Source organism: Fukomys damarensis, unplaced genomic scaffold (assembly GCF_012274545.1).
Source record: "Fukomys damarensis isolate Sample0158 unplaced genomic scaffold, DMR_v1.0_HiC HiC_scaffold_28, whole genome shotgun sequence".
NCBI lineage: Eukaryota > Metazoa > Chordata > Mammalia > Rodentia > Bathyergidae > Fukomys > Fukomys damarensis.
This window is the reverse complement of record NW_022900940.1, coordinates 36,206,851-36,225,386: the sequence shown is the minus strand read 5'-3', so window position 1 is coordinate 36,225,386 and position 18,536 is coordinate 36,206,851. Positions and strand designations below refer to the sequence as shown.

The following is an 18,536-nucleotide window of genomic DNA, read 5'->3' as shown; positions in this document are numbered from 1 at the left end:
GGCCCCAGGGCTGGATTGACCCCTGATTGCATCTGAACAGATACAGAAAGGTCCTGGGGAGGCAGGAGCAGGGTTGGAGGAAGGACCTTGCATGTGGCCGACCACAAGCTGACCAGATTAGCATCCATGGTGGACCATAGCCCTGCTGTCCGTCACAGCCAATTCTAAGTGTCGCAGGCCTGGCTCTTCCTCTTTGGTCAAATCACTCCTTTCCACCCTCTGATCCTGTCTCAAGAAAAAGCCCCATTAATACGCTGACCATTTCATTCCAATTTCCCTGGAAACTTTCCAGTTTTCGCCACGAAGGCCCTGTGCTTTGGTGAACTCAGTAAACCGTGGCTATTGTCCTGTAAGACAGTCATGGCAAGTGTCCACTGGAGCTCGGTTCTGAAAGAGCTCAAGTCGTACCTGGGGGCAAGTGTTTCCAAGAATTTGTGGTCAGGATGCAACATTTAGTCAACAGATCAACCCCTAGAATGCTGGGTATTTATTTGCCCCTTTCTCCAAAATAGCATTACGAGGAAAGTCAGGGCACAGCCCAAGGTCTCTGGTAGCCTCCCTTTCTGCAAGCGTGATGTGGGCTTCTACACAGGCATAAATCCTAGTTTAAGAAACTTTTTAAAACCGAAAAGAATGTCAGCCCCATATTCCATTTTTATTGATTGTCACCGAATTTGGCCCTGCCTTTGCTGATCAACTTAGACATTTTCTCTTCAGTTTCTCTCCAGCTTTTTGCCATTTAAAGATAAAACTGTAAACTCCAGGTTTCACAGACAGTGCCCAGGAGCCTCTATTGACTGTCCAGTTGAAGTCTTCTCATTCTATGAGTACTGTGAATCTGATGACTAATCATGTTCCTTTCTTTGAATTGGCTGCTAGGAAGCTCAGAGTCCATTTGTAGCAATTATGCAGACTATGATATACACTTTGTGTGCTAACTTGACTTGGTCTCCACTTACTTTCTGAGCTCACTTTCCCTTCTACCCAGTTTCTGTAGCTATTTATTCTGTCCTATTGAACTGACTATACTCACAAGCTACCACATATCCTTTCGGAAGTGAAGAAGAACATAATACATAAGCAAGTATAATGCAAATGGTAATTCCTATTAGGAAGACGCAGCAAACAAAAAATATTGGACAGATTCTACAAAGCAGATCCTCTCATGCTGCAAGGCTTCCAGTTTTCGATACAAAACTATGTCCACAGGATGCAATAGTTTTCTCTCTGATTCATGCAGAAAAAGCATTAATGCTCCCAGTGTGGGAGTGCTTTCTGGCCTTCTCAAAGAAGCCATCTTTTGGCCTTACTACACAGTCGCAGTAAGGAGCAGACAATTGCTTTCCACACAGTACACCATCCTCTCCGGGCAAGGACACAATTATCTTGATGGGTTTACAAACTCAACAGCATCCTCCTGGTGAGTGATTTCACTGTGTTGGACTGTTGCTACAGTCAGTTGTTCTAATTAATTTATTTGAACAGTTATGAGAGGGCTTTTTGAAATCAATATGCAAATGTAACTTAAAAGTTAAATCAATATTCTTTTCTTTTTCTTTCTTTTTTTTTGGCAGTACTGGAGATCGAACCCAGGACTTTGCACCTGCAAGGCAGGTGCGGTGCCACTGAACTAAATCCCTGGCCCTAGCCTGGGCATTTTTAATGGGAATGCAGTGTGGTCTTCAACACTTGAGGTAATGCTTTCTGTGCCCCATGACTTAGTTCTCTGTGGGGTTATGTTTGCAGATACCAGGAACTAGGTTGTTCCAAGACCTCTCTTACCTGAAAGCAAGGAGGCAGTGTATCATGTTCTAGATATCTTTACTTTCCTCCAGCTGTATGACTCTTCCAAGGTTCCGTATAAATATTTCAGGCAAAGTCTCCACATTACCAGTAACATGTACAGCTCAGCCATGAGGTATGCATCCACTTTCCATCATAGGGTCTTAGTGCTGACTGTTGTCTGCGGAAATGTTTAATCCAGCTCTTTGCTTTTGTGAATGAAAAAGTACTCGTCCAGGATCCCACACAGAATAAGTGACAGTTTGGACCAGAGCCCAGTTCCCATTTTCCACATTGACCAAACCAGAATTAGAGGCAGAAACTTCAATTCTAGTTCCCGAAGTTCATTTCTCAGAGATTTCTCCAAATCCAACTCTACTTCTAACCTGTTCAATATATTCAAGGTACCTTTTAATTGCTTCCTGTGCCCCACAGCACTTTATTATGGAGACTGTGGAACAGACTTGAGCCTGAAACCTCACTGAAGATTCCTATAGATAAGAAGTGTACTCTGCATGGGAATCTAACCCTGTTTCTTCTCTAAAGTTAGGGAAGGTTTATTGCTTGCCAACCCTGATCCCTATGAGCAACCTGCTCTTGTCAAGAGCTTTTTCCAGCCTTGTACACTATCTCAGGGCTCACCTCATATTTTGCGGGGAGATTACACAAGATTTTCACAAGCCTCCTTTCAAGTCAGTCCCACCCTTGCAAATGAAGTCAGTGCAAAGAACACCCAAGGAGTAAAACCCATCCTACTCATTTTAGGGACCAGAGTCTTCATTGCCTTCCAAGACTTGAAATTTTTACCACACCACATCCCTCCTTTTCCAGGTGTTTCGAGTTGTGTGTCAATCGTATATTTTTAAATGTCAAGCAACAAGTGTTTTCTAGTCTTTCCCAGAGACTAAGATTTGAGTGGTCACAAATTCATCTTCTCTCCATCTACTTTTCATTTCATGCTGTCAATGCTTACACATTGGCTCTTTCTGATACTTCCCCATCCTAAATGGGGAGTAGAGAAGCTCAGGCCCTGCCAAGTTACAAAGAAGTCAGGAGCTGTAGGTGTGTGACCCATTGTTTGGGTGCTCAAGGTTCTACTAATGTTGGATGGCGTTCATTTCATACATCCACCCTGCTGTCTTCAGCTCAGATCCAGCCTACAGAAAGGAAATAAGCTTTTCAAAGTGGTGGCAAACAATGAGGTCACAACCCATAGAAGCCACACCCTCCTAAATTCAGCCGAGAGAAAACTGTCAGAAGTCACAGAAGCCATGTGGTTACTCTGAGTCAAGGAATCAAAGCTTCTGGGATCAAGCAGGCTGGGATCCACACTCTGGAAGATCCACTGAAGAGCAGTACTTTAGGAATGATGGATGTCATACTAGTCCTACATTGTCTTCTACCTAGGCTCTAATCTTTAGCACCTAATGCAGTGACATTCATAAATTGATAATTGAATGATATTAGTAGTGGCATGGAAGGGTAGAAGGGTGGATGTTACTAAATCATTGCTCTAAGCTAACCAGTTAAGAAACTTGACTGAGTTCCTCACGGGCAGTTCCTTTAGTTGAACTCTAACTGTTACAACGTTTGACCTGCCATGTTATAACTTGCCCTTGGCAGTTCTGGTTTCCTCTTGTGCCTTTCTGTTCGTGCTGTAAAAACCTTCCACATACAAGGCAGACCTTTCCTGTTGCATCCTCAACTTTCTTTGTTAGTATTGGAAAAAATAGCCAGAGATCTTGTACTTTCTAGCTACAGAATCACAAGAAAGGCAGGCTGTAAGAAACCAACAACTCTTTATTTCCTCAGGAATGCATCTTCTCTAGTTTCCCAGGCATTTGTGGAATGATTTCTTTGCAAATTCCCAGGTCTGGGATCCTGGTTCTCTGTACCATAAGGCAGCCCTCTCTATACCAATATGGCAGCCGCACAGCACCAAAAACCCTGGACACACTGGTGACATTGTAATGTGTTAATTAACTAGGCTGGTTCTCCAAAATTCTCTTTCTTATATGTTTCAGTTAGGATGGGTATATTGTTTTCCCCAGTTTATATTTTGCAAGGATTCCCTGAACTCCACAGAGAGTGCTCCTGTAAGATTTTTCTGTAAAAGCAAACGACACAGCACAGGGAGAGACAGAGGAGCAGCATGGGCACTCTCCAGACTGAGCTGCTGAGATCATTGCTAAGAATCCTGGCTTCAGATAACTCACTGCAGATAGCCAGGTGGCTCCATAAGCAGGCAGCCAAGTTTGCTGAACTGGCGAGGCAGCTGCAAACCTCCAGTAAAGAAGATAACACTGGAAGTGAACAGATCTTTGGACTTTAATCATCTTGTCCCACAGCCCTTGTCTTGATCAGGAGCAAAAAACCCAGACATTCAGTGAACAGGAGAGATAGAGAACTTTGCCAGTGCCTCTGCAGCAAGACACAAAAGAGATTCTCAGTAAAACTGGAGGGCAGAGGGCAGCTGCACCCATTCTGCGGGCTGCTCTGCAGTCGTGCCTCTTTAGCCAGGCCTGCAGCTGCTCTACCTTCTCGCAGACCCTTTCCTATGTTGCAGGCCAGGTGCTTGTATTCAGGTACATGACAAAGGGTTTCAGCGTTTCCAGGGTGTCCATATTGACCATGTCACAGGCAATAAGAATTGACATGGGTTTTAGTCCGTCCTTGTCGGGGGCTCCATCTTGTTCTTGTGGTTTCCTGCTTCCTTGTGAACTCCCCTACTCTGCATCCTTCTTTCCTTCCCAGCTAACGGCCCTGTGGACTTCAAGCCCATCCTCATGTGTGAAGACTGCAACCTGCAGAGACTGCTTAACCAGCTCCCACAATCATACAAAGCCATCTCTTATAACAAACTCCTTTTTTAAAAAAAATTGCATTTCATTCCATGGTAGATGGCACAGGTGGTGGTGTTCCCATAAGATTATATCACAGTGACATTGTAACTGGCTTAGTTACTCTGACATTTGCATAATGATGAAACAACCTAACGATGTATCTCTCAGAAAGCATCTTCCCGTCCTTAAGTGGTACATGACAATATATCGCTGCCTGTGTATCTGTTGGTCTACCTATCTATGTCTGATGCTGCGTCTCTGGCTGAACCGTGACCTCTGACTGACACAGGTACTCTGCTCCACTCTGGGAGCCCAGTCGTTTATGTCTTCCTCCTGTGTGTTGCAGAAAACAGCAGATGGCGGCCAGTTCTCCAGACTCTGCTTCTGTAAACACAGTCACTTCACTCACGAGCTCCTTCTGACGGTCTCTACTCTGTGTGCAGGTGGGAGCCCGGGCAGGCAGCCCTGTTCTCAGTTCGGAGTGGGCTAACCGGCTGTGCAGACTAGCAGATGCCAGATGGACAGCCCAATAAGTTTGGCTAATTTCTCACAAGAGTGAAAATGCCAAAACAGCGACAAGAAATCACTGGAGAACGTCCTCACGAAGAATGGCCATCCTTGGACATCTCATGAGCCTTGTAGCAGAGAGTGATGTAAGGCTGTTGGACAGATAGAGGTGCCTTGTCATATGGATTTCAGAACCAGTGTCTGGTACATCTACTGCATCCCGGGATGCCTCAGTGTGCACATGGGAAGAAGGTACATTTTCTCTGTGCTTACACCCAACAGGTGGGGTTTGGTACCTCTCTTGTCAGAGAAGGTGAATATTGGCAGACCGTGGGCTGGAGTTAAGCTGCCAACATATTTTGTTGGGCCTCAACAGTGTTTAAAAAAATTTTTTTTTAAATTTGTTGCCAACTTTTACAAAGTGGGTATTTCACATTTTAAAAAATCGAAATTTTCCTCCTTTTCTTGGAAAATCCAAAGATCTGGCAGGTAGAGGCCTCCTCCCTGCATGGCAAAAGCTGACTGAAGCTGAGCAGCAGCTGTCCCAGTTAAGCAGGGATAGGAACACTCCAGTTCATGCAGCCCCACCCCACCTGCTTCTCTTGCTTATGCTACCTGCCTGGCTCCTGGAGGCATCCAGGTTTGCAAGCCCGATCTTCCCATCTGTAGCCAGTGCTGTCTGGCACCCTGCTCATACCCTCTAGTAGAAAACCAGGCTGGAGTTGAAATCACTGGCCTGTGTGCCTTCTTTGCTAGAGGATTTCCTTTGGTAGCCAATCCTACTCTATTCCCCAGGGAGCCAGATATGTCCCTTCCTAGTGGTGCTCAACTGACAGGGGTTGGTGTGCAGATTCCTCAGCTCCCTCTCCCAATGCTGGAGTAACTCTGAGGCCCGTGTTGCACCCTGACTCCTACAGTTCTCCAATTATATTAGACTCCAGCTACCCACAGTGGTAGCTGACTTTGAGGTCTGCCTCACCTCCTCTGTCTCTCTTCTCCTTTACTGCTGCTTCCCCCACCACCACCACTGGATAAACTGCTTGTGCAGTTTATTGTACAATACAAGAATCTGTGCTAGTTATGTTCTATAAAGTTGCATGGACCCTGAACTGACTACTGAAGCTTTGTTCCTAGAGGATTTAGAGTGTTAAATTCCTGAGAGCTTCTGGTCCAAGCATCTTGGACAACCAATCAATTCATAAGCTCATTTTGTGTGTGTTTATGTTTAAAGACACTATTCACACATAGTGATTCATAAGCACTGAAAAGGCAATTGCACTAGAACTTGTGCCTCAATGAAGCTCATCTAACACACATATTCTCTCCATGAGGCACATGATAGCCTTCTTGTACTCTGAAACTCTAGACAGCACTTTAGCACTATGCTTGGGGGATATTTTTTAAAAATGTAAAATGATCATCAAAAATGAAAAAAAAACATGGTGCTAAATAGTATGTGAGGAGGATGTTTGTTCATAATAGCGGAGCCAAAACAAGAAGACTGAAGCACTGCTTTGTTTGAACATGCGTATGTAGTAACTCAGTTGTTTCTGCTGCTCTGCACATGTCCATAAATGACTGTGAAAATGCCATGAATATTGACTTTGGCATTTACATGTGGATGTTAGTGAGTAGGCAGATTTTCAAATACTCAATCCATGAAAAACGAGGATTGACTCTTCCGTCAGAGTGTACTCCTAGAAGCCTGCAAATAAAGGTAACATCATTACAAGTGGTGCTTTCCTCTTCAAGTCATCCAGAAGCAACTTAAAAACTGGGAAGGAATATAATAATGATTTTCAGGCACTGGCCAAGTAGTAAGGGTAGTGATCCCTGAACAAGGAGAAACAAATCAAAGGAGACCTATGATTTCCTCAGTGTCTTGGCTGGAGAAAGTGACCAGGCTGCAGAGCAGAAAGGAGGAAACTAGGGGGAATCTGGTGGTCTCCCTGAATTGTGGAAATGGAGGTGGAGAGGACAAGATGGCTATCATTCACAGGGCAGGGTACTGGAGAGAGACAGAGTTCCAGAGATTTTCAGGGTCTTCCTATCAGTTCCAATCAGAACATGCACATGAAGAAACACTGCCATGTTTATGCTGGGAAAAGACCCACCTGAAAGAACAGAGGGAACAATTCTCAAAGCATACACAGGAATGGAAATGCCAGCAGAGTGGGAAACCCTATCATTTGTAGGACATCACTCAAAAGGGCCTTGCTTCATAATAGGAAAAAAATTGGCCTTCAAATAAACACTGCTGAAATAAGCAAGCTTTTCCCAATAAGTTAACTAATCCTAGAACAAAACTCAATGATATTTATAAGACAGTAAGATATCCAACACTCAACAAGATAAAACTCACAATGGCATCAATCTAAAAGTTATGAGGCATACAAAGAAATGAGAAAATATGAACCACAACGAGGGAAAAAAATGAACAAAAATAGACCAAGAAGTGACATGGGATAGAATTGGTAGACAAAGACATTGAAATTATTATTACAACTATATCCGCCTGTTTGGAAAAGTGGGAGATGATTATTAGAAACATGGAAGATATAAAAAAAGATCCAAATGGAATTTCTAGAGATAAAATTAGAAAGTCTGATAAACTGGATGGTATTACTAATAGATAAGTTTAGAGAAGAAAAGATTAGTTGAGGACAGCAGTTGAAACCCTCTAACATGAGATTAGGGGAGGAAAATGTAAAATAAGTCGGGAGCTCTATTAGAGCATGATTGCTGTGGCAGGTAGTTCAGGTTAATCCTGGTACCTGAGGCTTGGGGTACCAGCTTGTGGCTGTTGGGTGAAACGGAAGGGAAAGCTTGATGGGGGGTCCAGTGTTCAAGATACTGTGTCAAGATGGCTTCCAACAATCACTCACTGGCTTTCTTCTTCCCGGCCTTAGAAATTCAGTTGCTTCTACCTGCTACATACAAAAAATTAGTTGACAAATAAAACTATATATTCAAAGTTACAATGTGATGATTTGACGTACATATACTTTGTGTAATGGTCACTATGGTCAAATTAATGAACATATTCATCAGTACCCATAGTGTATGTAGTGGTAGAGTAAGGACACTTAAAACCTATCCTCTTATCAGATTTCAAATAAATAAGAGTATTAACTGTGGTCGCCATGCTGTGCATTACATTTCCAGAACTTATTTATCCTAAAACTGAAAGTTCATACCATTTGGCCACTGATATCTCCCTGTTTCCCTCACGTCCAACCCCTTAGCAATCATTGTTATAGTCTGTGCTTTTATAAGTTCAACTTTTCTTTTTTAAAGTCTACCCACTTTTAAGAAAGTTTCTTCCCAGGAAGTGAGAGGAAGGCTAAGGAACTTCCTCTTTTCCCAGATCTTTCCTCCATTTTTTGCTACCTTATATACATAGGCATTTTTTGTTTTTAAGACTTGACATTCTTAAAACAGAGTAACAAAATCCTAAATATCAGAAACAGTGTCCTAAATATCACACTGATATTTCATAGCACTTGTTCCTGTTGGATGGTAAGGTGTGAAAAAAGGATGGGTTTGCCTTTCTCGACAGACTTCTCTGCCCTGTCATTTGGAGACAGAATACCACAAACACTGGATAATTTATAACAAGAAGAAATTTATGGCTTACAGTTCTGGAAGGTGGAAAATCCAATGTCAAGTTTCTAGCATCTGGTAAGATCCTTTTTGCTGTATCAAAGCATGGCAGAAGGCATCACACTGAGGAAGGGCAGAGAGATGGGGAACCCACTTTCACATAATTACCCCTGCAGCAATAGCATTAGCTCAAGAGGTCAGAGCCCTTATGGCCTAAACACTTCTTAAAGGCCCCACATTCCAACATACATGGCAGTCAAATTTACAAAGAAGTTCTGTAGGTGACAAGTTATCAAAACACGTCAGCCTCTTCTAAGATTATACTAAATATACCCTGAACAAATGCTGGGATGCTACAGAAATGAATAGTAAAACCTCAGGCAGATGCCATTAAGTTTCTTTTCAATTATGAAATATCTCAAACATATTGAAAATAACAACAATATGCTTACATACCTAAATTAGTGTTTTGCCATATTTGCACCTGATCTTTTGTTTAACCGATATTTTGAAGTTATAGACACAGTGAAAGCCTCCTTTCTGCCTTCTGTTTCCTTCTTTTCCTTCATTACTGAAGTAATCATCTCTCAAAGGAGTTTTCAGTGATTTTTTTATGCTTTAACATATATGTTGAATGTGAAGCATCACTCTTATTGTTTTAAAAATTACATGAATGGGGCTGGGGATTTAGCTCAGTGGTTCCGCCACCTGCCTCACAAGCACAAGGACCCAAGTTCAATCCCCAGTACCAAAAAACAAACAAGCAAACAAAAATTACATGAATGATATCACACTATCCTTTCACAGTGTTCTTCTTCGTTCAGAATTATGTTTTAAAGATTTCCATTGATTGACATATATTTACTTTATTCATTCTAACTGCTTAATCGCACTTGTTATATGAAGTTAGATGTGCATTTAACTTACTTCCCAGGTGTGGCTACTACAAGACTTCAGGAGCATCTTTGCACGTGTGTCCTTGTGAACATGTACAGGGGTCACAGAGAACGTGCACCCTCAACGGTAGCACTGCTCACAAGGGCACCGACGCACAGTTCTACAGATGGCAGGTAAGCGACCCTCTCCTTCATGGCTCTGACTGGTACTGTCAGATTTTTAATTTTTTAAATCAGTCCATATCCAGATGCTGTCCTATGCCATGGACTGGTACCTCACCCATGTGCCAATACCACACTGTTTTGTGAATCTAGGTGCTGTAATTTGGATCTCAAGCATTCTCCAAATGTCCGTCTGTTAAAAGTTTGGGCCACAGCGTGGCACTATTGGAAAGTGGTAGAAGTTTTAAGAGGTGAGGCCTAAGGTTATTGGAGCTCTGCTCTGAAGGGACCCCGGCTACTTCTTCCTTCTCTTTTTCACACCCTGGCCAGTAGGAGAGCAGCTTTTCTCTGCCACATGTTCCCTGCCATGATGTGCTGCCTGCCCTAAAGCAACAGAGCTGATTGATCATGAATCCATGACCCAAAGCAATCCTTTTCTCCTCAGAGGTTGACTGACTGAGTTATTTGTTGTAATAACAGGAAGCTGACTAACATTCTAGCCATCTGGTAAGAAGAAATTCCCTCTTCTATCTTCATAATCATCTTACCTATTTGTGGTCCTCTACCCCGCTGTAAGAATTACAGGATAGCTTGCCAACATCCAAGAAAAGCTGAATTAGGATTTTAAATGTAACTACAGTGAATTTCCAGATGAACTTGAGAAGAATTGACATCTTTGTGATAGTGTGTCTTTCCCTCCAGGATCATGCTGTATCTCTCCATGTTTACTTTTATTCCTTCAATAAAGTTTATAGAGTTTCCCATAAATTTTGTGAGATTTATCACCAGGTACCTTCAAGTTTTTGTTGTTAAGATGCCATTCTTTCACTTACCAGATAGGGAAAGATAAAAAATGTTAATAACATATTCTACTGCTAAGATTATAGGGAATCGTACATTCTCCTACTTTATTAGTGTAAGTGTAAATTAATACAAAAATCTTTGTATTACAATTTGCAAAAGCTCTAAATTTTTTAATGTGCATGCTATTTGACTCAGATTCTACATCTGAAAATTTACTTGCAAAACCTAAATGTGCATCACTAGACTGGTTAATTCAATCATTGACTAGTTTACCCATGCAATAAAATATCATGCAGCCACTAAATAGAATGAAGCAGTTTTGTTAACATAGGTAATGGGGTTCTGGAAGACAGGTTTCTAGGTTCTTGTGCATATCAGAGAATTGGGCATGGCATGCAACAGTAGGGAAAATCAGCAAAGTTTAATGAAGTTTGTTTTTGTTTTGAGACAGGGCCTTGCCATGTAGTTCAGTCTGGTCTTGAATCAGCTATGCAACCCGTGCTGGCATCAAACTTACAGCAATCTTCCCATAGAAGTTTAAAGGGCAGATGTACATGCAGTGCAAACAGGCTTATTCTGGTGGAAAGGAAAATGGCATGGGCACTGAAGGAGTTGGGTATAAGGACCTCGAATGTGTGCAGGGCCTAGGGTGCCTCCCATTGGGTCTTGCAGACTGACAGTGTGATTGACAGGCTCCTGAGTCATACCAGTTGTATCTACTGTGCTCCTCCTTTCCCATAATTCACTCTGTTATAATTGAATCATGAGAAGCAGTCTATAGATATGAACCTTTACTGAGTTTCAAGTGAAGAAAGGTCATTGTCAGTCATGCCAACAGGTCTAGCATGCATGCATGGTTTGGGACTTTTGAAACTACCAAAAGGGGCACAAGGATCTTTGCTATTCTTACTTCTGCCTGTTGGTAGCAGACCTTAAGACGAAGGTCAGGGCATTCTAATTCTGCTTTAGCTCTATCCCATAAGTTTTGGAATATTGCCTCCATTTTCACTTATTTCATACTAACTATTTTATAAATTCTAATATGATTTCTCTTTTGAACCATTATTTAGGTATGTTATTTAATTTATTATTTAGACATATATTATTTAATTCCCACATACTTGTGAATTTCTCAAATTCTTTCATCATTGATTTCCATGTCATTCTGATCTAGGGATGATATAAGGGAAATAGATGTAGCTCTCAACCTGTTAGATGTTCAGTATGTTGTGTTTGTGTTCCCCCAAATGGAAGAATGAATTCTAAGGAACAGCGAGGTTAAGAGTAGGAAATACTTATTGAGGGAAAGATAGCTTCTGTCTGAGACAGAAGGAGACCTGGGAAGAGGGTTGCTACTGACTGCACTTATAGGGGGAGCTTTATAGAGCAAAATTATGAGGTGGGTATGAATTCACAAGGTGGATATAAGGTGGGGCAAAACTATGACTAATCAATGAGGTTATAAGCAGAGCCACTTAGGTGATATTGATCCAATGGAAAATCATGGAGGGGGGTATAAGGTGGTGATATGGGGGAATAGATGCAACTCCCATCATGCTAAATGTCAGATATGCCGAGTTCGTGTTCCCTGAAGTCAGAAAATTAATTCTAAGGAACAATGGAGGTTAAGAGTAGGAAAATGTATTGGAGAATAGAAATGGGGAATAAGAACAGCTCCTGGGAGATGGTAGGGGTCCCAAGTGGGTTGCCAATGAGCCCACTTCTCAAAGGAAGTTTTATAGAGCAAAGATATGAGTGGTGGGTACAATGTGGGTTAAAAAAAACACAGTCAACCAAGAAGATTCCAAGTATAGTCACTTAGGTAACATTGACCCAACAGTAACACGGGTATATGGATGACATCTTTAAGCTTAGTTGATAACCCATAAAGCATTTTAAATGGACTAAGGCCTAGAATTTAAGATTTCTTTCTTTCTTTTTTTTTTTTTTTGTATGAGAGATCTTTATTAAAGAGCCAAGGAGGCACAGTGGCCTGCTCGGTGGAAAGCGAACAAGAGAGAGAGAAAGAGAGAGAGGGAGAGAGAAAATGGGAAGGGGCTTGGTTATATATTGGGTGACCGGTGTAGGCAGGTAGGGGATTGCATCTGCTGCACAGGCAGCCACTCAGGGGCCACTCTTGGACATTTAAGGAAGTTATTTATCGGAATGGAGGCAGCCATTCCAAGGCACTTATCTTACATTCCTCCCTTTTTTGTTTGTTATGGCCTGGGGAAGAGGGGCGAAGTATCTCTCTTCTGTAGCTACTTCCTGCTGAAACGGGGCTGTGTGGGGGTGATGAGAGGCTGAGGGAAGGATCTCCAGTCTATTATCTCCTACCTTTGTGGGCATGACATGGCTGTTGGAGGGCTGCTTGTTTAGGAGCTTTCAGGAGGGCAATGACGGTGAGATCATCGAGTGTTGGGGCTGATCTAAGCAGGTACAGTAGCTTGAGGGGCAGCGCAACCATGGAGAGGGGGCCCCTGGGGAGTTGAATTCGTGGAAGGTTCCCTGGTAAAAAATGATCTGTAATCCACTCTGTCACTCCATCTGGAGACTCTTCTAAGGGATAAAGCCAGTGAAGATCTTGTTGTAGCTGGACAATGAAGAGCTGGAACCAAAGTCGGATCTGCGACATACCTTAATGGAGAGATGAGTGAACGTGTTCCTACACAGATAAGCTATGGATGAGGCCGATGAATAGGTGCGGAGAGGCGTCTGGGCGAATGGACACAAGTTGTTGGGCGGGAGGATCCGGGCACCTAGGCTCGGAGTCCCTGGACCCTCAGTGTTAAAGCCAGGAGCAGGGTAGCACCCAATCCGAGTCAGGGCACCAATGAAAGAAAACCTGGCGCCTGCCAAGGACCACTCAGCACACCAACAGGTCGTATGAGAAATCTTTATTAAAGAGCTGAGGAGGCAGGGTGGCCCACTCGGCAGAAAGAGAACACGAGAGAGAGAGAGAGAGTTAAGATTTATTTCTTACTTTGATAAGAGCTAAAGGTAATGAGGCTACTGTAGGTGGGTCTCCTGAGCCATTTTATGGAGATGTCTCTTGAGGGTCTTGTCTATTTTTTCTACCTTTCCTGATGACTGGGCTTTCTCTATGCACAATGAAGGCCTGGTTCCTGAGAGACACCTGGTGTGACTGTTGCTTCTCTCTGTAAGTTCTTAGGAAGACCAAATCTGGAGATTTCTGAGACCCAAACTTCTATTGCCGCCTGTGCCTTTTCTGTTCTGCAAGGAAGGGCCTCAACCCAGTTTGAGAAAGTATCTACCTGGGCCAGTAAGTATTGAAGTCCCTTACTCTTTGACATATGAGTAAAACCAAGTTGCCAATCTTCTACAGGTATTTACCATGCCTCTATATACCTGGCAGGGCTATGATCCAGTTCAGAGGCTTGTTCTTTTGGCAGAGCTCACATGTCTCAACTATCTGTTGTCTTGTCTGAGAAAGTCCCTTGCTTATGAATAACTTTGAGGCCATCTGGTTGGTCTTGTCTCTCCCCAAGTGACAGGTGTGATGTAAAGACTTAATAATTTTCCATTGACTTGCACCAGGAAGGAGCAATTCACCATCATCTGACTGTAGCCACCCCGATGGGAGGAACTGACACTCATGGGAGAGCCCACTCGAGAATGTTTGGGTTGAGTATGACTGAGGGACCTTTCCCAGATCAGGAGGGCCTGAAGGGTGTGGTGGGGGGCTCGAGCAGTTTCTTTTGTAGCTGCAGCAGCCAGTTGATTACCTTGAGATACTTAGTGCTTTTCTGATGTCCTCTATAGTGAATAACCACTGAGCCCTCTCTGACTGCCTATAATATTTCTAATTAACTTAGTGGCCCATAATAATTCCATTTTGGCCAGAGGATCTACTTGGTATAACTATGAGGTAAGACAAAAGAAATAAAAACTAGGTAGAAAGGAGACAAGGAAATGGAGATTTTAGAAATTCAGGACATAAGCGCAGCTTTTTTTTCTTTCTCTTCTTCCAGAAAATAATAAACTTAGGTAACTTCCTTTTCCCTACAAATGGGTTTGCTGTTCCCCTTTCATTTGTAAGTGCTCCTCTTTCACCTGTGAATAGACAGCTTTTAGGATTTCCCAGAGTAGTGGACTATTACCCACCCACTAAACAAGACTAAGACTGTAGACTCAAATTCCACAGATTTCCACGGTGCAAACTCATAAGATTCCCCATGCCCAACTGTAGTGTCTCATTTCTCTGAGCACCTGCACTTGGATCTCAAGTGCCTGAGTGCATCCTGTATCTCTGTCCAACAAAAACTTTCCCTTGCCTCTTACTAGGGGTCCTGAAAGGTCTGTTTCCACAATAGAAGTCAGTGAACCTAAAAATTTATTTCAAAAGGGTGGGATAGGTTCCTTATTCCAGCTTCGGGACCTCTTGGACAATTTCAGTCCATTTCAGTTTATTGAGGTTTGTGTTATGGTTTGGCTCATGGTCTATCCTGGAGAATGTTCATGTGCACTTGAGAAGAATAGGGCTTGTGCTCACTTTGGCAGCACATATACTAAAACTGGAAGGATTTGTCTTTCATTATCTATGGGTAGAGGAGAATGACATTTCTTAAAGTCCCTCTCCTCCCTTCACCTACTCTCTCTTCCCTACACTTACTTCAGAGATTGTCACCCTCCAAGCTTGACATCTCTTCTTTTCAAGAGGCTTAAGACATTCCTTGACCTTTCTCTTCCTCTTACCTCTTTAGCGTGTAGATTAATTTTGCCCATCCCATGATGACCTTTTATTTTCTTTCTCTTCTTCTGCCTTCTCCTTATTTTCTGCCTATCACTTAGGTTCTCCCAGAAAGGAAAAAAAAAAAAAAAATAGCCAAACCTAGAACCTTAGAATCCACCAAATTATAAGAACTCACCCCTTCTCTCAGGCCTCTGTAAATCAGTCTTTCTCCACCCCTTTACCTGACCTTGTATTACAAAAGGTCTGGGAATTAGGCTGACAAGGAGGCCCGAATTTTATGGTTAAAACGAGTCTTTGAAGTAAAAACGTTTTCTTCTAGACCCACCTTCCATAGATCAAACTCAATGGGAGATCCCTATAAACAAAATCTTAGCCCTGGTAAGATTGTTGTCCTCCCTCAAAATCACCCAGTGATGTCTGTAATCCCAGCACTCTAGGAGGCTGAGGCAGGAGGGTGGCAAGTTTGAGTCTGAGGAACATACTAATTTAGCAAAACCCTATCTAAAAAAAAAAAGTTGGGGGTGCTGGAGATGTACCTCATTGCGAAGGCCTTGGGTTCAATCCCCAGTACCCTACCAGTCCTACAAGAAAAATAAGTCACTCACAGTAAATTTTTTCTCAGTCCTGTCTCTGTTCAAGAGAACTAAGCGTAAAGCTTTGATAGTGGTGGCCTTGATGTGAGAATCAGTTTGGATTTATTTTATTATTACCATACTACTAAAAAGCCCTTTTAGAGCCTCAGCATCAGCAGATGCCAAGGACACAGATCCCTCCCAGATTTCTAAGTTCTTGCAGCCTGGGAAGGAGAAAGGTAACTGCGTGTCTGCTACTCATCTCTAGGCTTAGAGAAGTGTCAGATTTTCACATTTTATTTTCCTCGTATTTTCCCAATTATTGGTTTGTATTCGTCTCTACGATGGCTGTAACTGTTTGTGGACCTTACTTGACATGTGTAGTCCATCTCATCCCCCATGTCAGTCACCGTGCCTGGCACACCGTGTATGTACCAATTATTTGCAGAATTAATGCAGACAATATAGGAGCAGATATAGCCAGTAGGATTTCACAGTGCCATTCTGAAGGAATAATCATGCTCACTGCAAATCTAATACATGTGTAACAAACACAACTCAAAGTCTACCCCTGGCCCTGTGTCATTTTCCTCCCAGGCATAATCTCAAAAATTTGGCAGCATTTTCAATCCCTTCAACTCCACTTCCAGCCCATGTAATTATCTGCACCCTGTTTTAAATGTGTGCTGTGTGTGTGCGTATGCCTGCGTGCACAAGCCATGTGTGTTCAAATTTTCGAGTAGAGCACGGTGAGCTCGTCTTGCCTTCAGCCTTCACCCACTAGGAGAGGACATTTATTCTCCCCATGAGTGAGGAAATGAAGGACAGAGATGCATGGTTCTCCTATGCACTGTTGGGCCATCGGAGGCACTGCAACTCACACGGCAGGGTAAGGTTTTCTGGGTACTGATATATTTTACTTCCATAATTATTTTCTGCACCCTTGTCCTTTCCCCATCTGACAAATGAATACAGATAGGTTTTGAGGGGGGACAAAATCCAAGAAGCAAAAGTGAGGGAGTAGGGAGGATACGGCAGGGAAGGAGCTCATAAATAGAAAATTGATGGATGGACAGATTACCTTGGGGACAACCAGTCTGCTCAATCTTACTAGGAGCTCTTTGAAGAACTCTGTAAACCATGTTTCAGAATGGTCCCATCAAGCCTGTCTAGTATTATCTGTTGAGTTATCTATTATAAACTTCTCTCCTAAATGATTGAACTTGCCCCTAGAGTTAAACTCCTAGGACCTTCTGGCCTGTTCTGAAAGTGAGCGGGCATCCCTGGTGCTGGAGAACCTCTCGGGAAGTGGGAGGCAGGCATCTCCGCAGCCACAGATGAATTCAGAGCTAGCTAAGGAAATATGCGGCTGCCACGGTCTCTGCTACAATCACTCTGTGTATACGCTGGGGTATATGCCTACCTAATTCCTTATAGGCCAGGGGAGGCATGGTTGAAGGGAAAGCAGAGGTCTTTGATCCTTCTGGATCCCTGAAAAGTACTTAAATCCCTTTCGCAAGCCAAGTCCACGGGCAGAAGGTGTACGTGGAAGTAAGTAACAGAGACCTGGATAACACTCCCTGTTCAGGAACAGCCCAGGGCAATGACTTGACATGGAGTTCCCTTCAGAGTGGTAGCAGGCAGAAGAAAAGTCTCATAAAGGTTTAGGCAGCGGCATGTGAGGCAGCCTCAGAATTCTCCGTCCCCCCAAGAGGAGTGACATGGGCCCAGCTTGTGTTTGAGGAGCAGGTAGGTAAGCAGAATCTCTGCAGAGAAATGCCTGGAGGCCAGATAAGAACAAGACTTTTCAGGGCCAGGAATTTAGCTCAGTGGTTCAGCCGCCTGCCTCGCAAGCACAAGGTCCCACATTTGATCCCTGGTACAAAAAAAAAAAGAACAAGACTTTTCAGCGACTCTGACACTCATAGATGACAATGATGAGGCCAGATATGGTGCATTCCATTGCCTGAGCCATGTGTGACACTGCAACTTAGACCCTGCCTCGGGGAGGCTGGGGGAATGGAGAAACCTGGAACCTCCTGAAATTGATCCCACCACTGGGGAGAAGGTGAGTTCCTAAATTCACTTTTCGCAAAAACAAAACACTCATCTGATCTTGGCCACCTGACTTTGTGTCCTGAAGTTCATACACACAAAACTAGGTTCCCCTCCTCCCCTTCAGGGCCAGCAGAATATATCCTGGGAGGTGGAGAGAAGCATTTGAGCTTAGATCCCTTCCTTGTCATGTTAAAGGAGATATATATATTTTTAGGCAAGGGCTCTCAAACCTTAGCACACTTGGGCAGCCTCTGGGAGGTTTGTTAAAAGCGCAGTCAGCTGGGCCAACCCTATAAGCTCTGGCTCAAGAGTCTGAGAGGAGGCTAAGAAAAGCCTGTGTTTTTAGCCACCTTGGTACGGGTGATGGCCCTGCCAATCACCGCTGGGCAGAGAGGGTGCTCACAAGCTCCCGTGTGCCAGGTTCCCCGTGTTAGCCCTGTGAAGTCTGCCACTTCTCTCTGAGCCATTTATTTGGCAGCAGGTATAACTGAGCCAGGCACCGTCAGGGTGTAGGAGAGACACAGAGGGAGCCCTGTTAATAGGGGCAATCAACAAGAAACAGCCATCACATTAAGGAATAACTAAGTCAAGCAAC

At 43.3% G+C, this 18,536-nt stretch overlaps 1 protein-coding gene across 1 annotated transcript in view; it reads left to right on the top strand.

Annotated features, from left to right (window-relative positions):
* The window catches only part of Galnt15 (polypeptide N-acetylgalactosaminyltransferase 15), a 192,091-nt gene that overhangs the window by 126,319 nt on the left and 47,236 nt on the right, over nt 1–18,536 (top strand). Inside the window, exons 10-13 of the mRNA XM_033756961.1 lie at nt 5,069–5,384; nt 8,692–8,813; nt 9,670–9,805; nt 13,151–13,880. The gene's annotated coding sequence lies outside the window, so the exon portion shown is untranslated. The remainder of the gene's footprint in view (nt 1–5,068; nt 5,385–8,691; nt 8,814–9,669; nt 9,806–13,150; nt 13,881–18,536) is intronic.